This window comes from Dufourea novaeangliae, unplaced genomic scaffold (assembly GCF_001272555.1).
Source record: "Dufourea novaeangliae isolate 0120121106 unplaced genomic scaffold, ASM127255v1 scaffold101, whole genome shotgun sequence".
NCBI classification, from domain to species: domain Eukaryota; kingdom Metazoa; phylum Arthropoda; class Insecta; order Hymenoptera; family Halictidae; genus Dufourea; species Dufourea novaeangliae.
In genome coordinates this window covers 3,574,313-3,579,937 of record NW_015373989.1, presented here as the reverse complement: position 1 = coordinate 3,579,937, position 5,625 = coordinate 3,574,313, and positions in this window count along the sequence as shown.

Sequence of the window (5,625 nt, the reverse complement as noted above, 5' to 3'; positions counted from 1 at the left end):
GAAAATGATTGTTCCGTAAACATTGAGAATTCGAAGCGATATGAAATGGACTTGGAAGGTAATTACTATCGGTAAAAAGTGGTCAGAGAATAGTCTGTGTAACTAAAGATTTGTAATTCCCGGCACTAGTGTTCAGTAAAAGGTTAATACCGGTCAAGAGTAGTCAATACTATTACCTAATGGTCAGTAAGTGGTCAAGGGTCTATTGATCAAACATACACACGACTACTGTCCAAGTGCCACTACTCCAGGAGCTTTATAAAGCTCAGAGGACTGAAGCTAGAGGAAGACTTTTCAGAAACAGCAAAAAATCTCCCCACAATTTTACACAAACAATCCAATTTCAGTCCTCTGAAATTCGTAGCGCAACGGATGGATCGTTAGAGGAGGATTTGATTCTCCGTCGGGTTCTCCTCCGACTCCGTTCCGAATCAGATTTCAACCAATCCGCTTTTCTCGTGATCGCCGTTAAAGGTGGAACCAGTCCACGGGAACCGATTCCGTCTGGCTCGTTATAAAACGTCGCAAAGCGCGACAGGAAAAGGAACGTAGTTTGCGCGATGGGAAATTTTCTTCGGCAAGGAGAAACTCGTTTTCCTCCCTTCGAGAAGCGACTTGGCATATACACCAACCGCCCTTCCGTATTACATCGCGCGTTCCTCGTTTAAATCCGAGATCCTTCTCGCGGATTGCAGTTTGCATTTAATCAGACCACTTCGCTGCCTGCCGTGATTCGCCCAGCTGAAACATTATTCGCGAGCTAGCGCAAGGGGTGCAAACCGAGGGGCGTAGGGATAAACTGATATCGTTAAGGTATCGATACTTTTACTCATAACTTGTATCGAAAAAAGTATCGCATCAAAAGTATAGATATTACTTGTATCGAAGGAGAATGAATGCAATGTTCTTTTTTATTAGTACATATAATATATTTTAACGAAATGTCAGCAGAATTTCATTCAGATAATACATAGTGAAAGGCTGCAGTATTCATCGGTTCATCCCTAAGCGTACGATGACGTGTGAAAATAGAAAGAATTATTTTTACATCGCCGACATAAAACATGCTGCTGTTGGATCCCCTTTTTAGTTGGTCGACCATCTCGACGCGCTCGAGCTGGAATTTCCGTTTGACAGTCGGCCAAAATTCGCGGTTGTCCCTCCTCTCTCGTCGACCAGGCGAGACCACAGCATTAGGTCGAGTTTCTTGGTTTCTTCACGGAACAAGAATCGGTACGTAAATCAAGCTTAGCGAATTTCCGCGATTCGATGAACGGGGGATACGTCGTTATGATCGACCTATGGCGTGTGACCCATTTCCGTCGTGAAAACTTGGTCAAAGGAACCGAAACGCCAGCACCGCTTCCCGCGTGCATGCGATCGATCGACCGCCATCCCCCGATCTCCCACGAAATCCGTTTTAACCGGGCACACAGTTTGTACAAGTTTTCCCGACGAATTTTAAATTTCTATTGAGATCCTTGTGACGCTCACAGACGATAAGGCTGCACGAGGGACGGCCTGAAAAATATTATATCGCGGAAAGTTTGAAAGCCTTATAAGTCTTCCCGCGAGGATGATACTCCTTTGGACCGAATGTTTAACGAGATAAACGTTTATATTCGCGAGTTATGGAATTTTCTGTGACTTTAAGAATGATTGCGTTGTTTTATCTGTGAAATACGGTAAAGAAATCTTTAATATACAGAGTGGTACATTTTCCAATGGGAGCCTTTTGCGTGCAGTGTGCACAACGTATTGAAGGAACGTTTATGGAATTATTTCTCTTTTTCACCAAACATTTTGTTTCAATCTTAATTGGTAAACTGCGGATTTTGTGCATTTATAAGCTGTAGGGCTCTGTGAAATGGAATAAAAGATGAAACTTTCAATGGATGCAACGAGATCTCCATTTTTTTCTTAACCCAATAAGCTACTGTAGAGAAGAAATTCTTGTTTGTCCTGGTTTCCCTATGAGTCACTTTAGAAAATGTTATTTTGCATAAAAATTCGCAGTCTATACGAGATATGACTTGTGTCTGTATATTTGTGTTACACTTCGCATTTACAAAGGGGACCACAAAATGGCACCGTTCCAAGTACCATAAGTCCTTTCAAATTTAATGACCGTAGAGTAGGCAGGCTTGTTACAGAACACTTCGAATTATTTTGTCCCCGTTCCCTTCGTTTCGGGTACACCGTAGGATAGATTATTCGAAAACGGTAACGCGTGTGTGGTTTCCCCCGGATACCGCGGAACTCAACTACAGCAAGTTAACAGAGATTAGCGTAGACGAGGAAAGTGCCATGCATTCGCATTTGCGCTCGAAAATTTTAGTGTACACTCTGTCCGACTCGTCCAATAATGCTGCGCTTTCCTCGGAATATTATCGATTCCTTTAGCCTTAATAATGATAGAGGTCACAATAGTAGGAAGAGGAAGTTCAATCATGGTAGCAATTCAAAAAAACATGTTCCAGATACACTTTCTAAATTTGATCCTTACGAATTTTGGATATTAGAAAATTTAAGATAATATTCATTATTACACTGCGGATTTTTATGCAAAATTACATTTTCTAAAGTGATCAATAAAGACACAAACAAAAGTAGGAATTTCGTTCTTCTCTTAAGTATCTTACTGGCTTAAGAATAAATAGTATTCCAATATTTTCTACATATTCAAAATAATTTCTCTTTGTCATTCAATTTCACCATCATCTATAGAGAATCAGCGACGGGGATGAATTCCAGATTTAACGAACAAACAATCGTGCGTGTTAATTACTCCACATAGGTCCAGGATATTTGTCTATTCATCCCTGAATCGGGTCATTGTCGGTGATCGGTCGATCCGTCGGTCGGACGCCTGTTAATTCCGTCTGTTATTCTACGGTACAATTGGAAAAAGCTTTTACCCCCCTGCATCCATTCAAACATCCGTTCCTCTTACTGCTGATTACCAGACGCAATCGATCGCCTGTCCATAACATCGACGAACAGAATCGGTATCGGTAAATAGGATTTTTTTAAAGACAATTTTTCTCTCGTCCACTCTCACGATACATCTCACGAACGCAAATCGAAAAAATAAATAGACGAATTTTGCTGTCGGTGCATGAACGATTTTTTCTGTAATTTCGATTTCTGCAGTTTCGATTTCTCGAGGTGTACGTACTGAGGGGGGATATTATACTTCGGACGAGACGTTAGTTCTTTATACGTGGTCGAATGACATTTCACGATGGGAAAACGTTCCAGCGGTGAGGAGACGGCAAACGTTATTGCCTTCGTCGAAAATTCGCGCAAACATCGCGCGAGACTCGTACAAGAGTTCTGGAATGAAGATTCATGAACCCCTTTAATAAAACATAGGACGGAAAGTCACGGCTGGTGCCGATGAATATGCATGACCCTCGAAGCATTAGATTCTTGCAACGTGTAGAGGGGACCTATATCCGGCAATTAAGAGACGAAAGTGGTGCGGTTTCTGTGCATTAACAATTCGAGCTGTGCTCACTATAATTGTTAGTGATTGAAAGAATTGTCTAATTTATACCAACTGCATAACAGTTATCATACAAGAAGTGAGTAATATTAACATTTAGGGCGGGCAAGTTTTTTTCATGACTTTTTATATTTTCCAGTTAAAACATTTATATATTTGTTATATTGTTATACGACGAAAAATAAGCGACCCTTCTGGAGCCTACAAATATCCCGTCCTCTACAAACTAATATAAATATTCTAACATAAATACACACTCGCATCTCTTAATCACCCTATTATATCAAATGTGATTAATAATCACTGATTACCATTAAAACTAAGGAGTCTTGAATCCCCGTACACTTGCACTCGATTAATTATATTTTTCTTGTTACGAAACATTATACTATGTCCAACAAGGGACTGCGTTAAATATAGAATACTCCGACTATAAATAAAGGTATCATTTTCCTATTTCATATAGTCAGCTCCAACAGACACTTCAAGCTTGGCTCGGGCACGCGTTATTTTTCCAGACCTGTCTCCCTCGGTCGTCGAGCATAATTTCCAGTTTGTTACGTTCACGAGTGACACAACGGTTTTAATTAACCTGATAGCTCGCGTGTCCCATGGCGGTCCCTCGTTTTTTTTCTCTCCATGATACACCGTAAACTTGAGCTTTGACGACGGATCGTTGAACTGGGCGGGACCATTAGCCCCGGATTATTTATTCCGCGACGGATGCTCACGTGAGCAACGTTTCGCAGACTCGAGGGACGCGACGCCGGACGGTCTTGGCCGACGACCAAAATTTTGAGCCTGGGACAAGTCTGTCTGAGCACGCATAGACGACGCGATTGACATATAATATATGGAACCCGCGATTTTCACTTGCGGGGGCGGTCACGAGCGAAATCCTTTACATCGTTCTCGTCGTCGATCTATTTTTACAGGCGGAATAGGTCGCCGGGAACAGTGTGGACAATAAAATGAATGAAACCGTTCTAGAGCGGTACGAATTTTATTTCTGGAACGAGTGGCGGGGGCTCGAAATAAAATTTTTTTCACCTCTTGAACAGAAGCCTCTTTCGTGCTGTTATCCCGTTTTCTTTTCATATTCGTTTCACGAACATGTAAAAAAAAAACAGTAATAATAATTTAGCACGTTTCGTTTAATGTCTTCAATTAGAAATCAATTAATACTTGTTTCGTAATTAATCCTTAACTACGACTCATCTCAAAGATGATTAATCCGACAAAGACAGCTTGGTAACACTTTCAGTAACCAACAATTTTTTGTCAGTGGTTGGAAAGTAGTATGCTTTCAGTTTTCCCCATTTCGAACGGCAACGGGTCATATTTTTTCAACTCTATACATATGTATTTCGTTTTATACGCGACGTATGCAATTAAATACCGACAACTAGAACGAAATACAATATACGAAACAAAATTCATGTTTCATGCAGGCTGCCTATCTGCTCGCAACTACGTAGAAATTCATGGGAACAGAGAGGATCCGTCAGGTATTTTCCCTCTGATTAATCGAGGACTCGCGGTTCGTGGAGCATACATAGACGAGCCCGCCACAACGCCAGAATTTACATGTAAATCCGCATCTGATCGTATAACAGCTCGTGCGTAAACATATCTGTGGCATCGTTGAAAAAAAACGGAGGGATGGAGGGTGAACCTTTATCGTGGATTTCCATAGATTTCGGCAAACAATGGCCAATCAAATATCGTGTGATCCGTAACAATTAATACAGCAGGCGTGTTAAACAGCTGCGTTTAATAATTTATCGCTACCTCGAATCATTTATCAAATACTTGAAATATGTTTATGCAATCATTACTTCAGTAAATGTTGTCAAAAGTTTTGCAAGAATCAATTTTACGGGCAAAACGCAGCGCAATCTCGAGACGTTCAAGATCCACTGGAAACGACTCTCGAGCTCCCTGAATAATCCTAATTTTTGCCTGCGAACTTCCAGTAATTGAGTTGCAAAACAGCTTTCCGAAGTTCGAGCCAGGCGACAATTGCAAGCTGCAGCTTCACCGCATATGTTTTTCCCCTTTGTGAGAAAAACAGCGGCATACAAAATGCTGCCAAGCGGAAAAGCCAGAATGTAAAA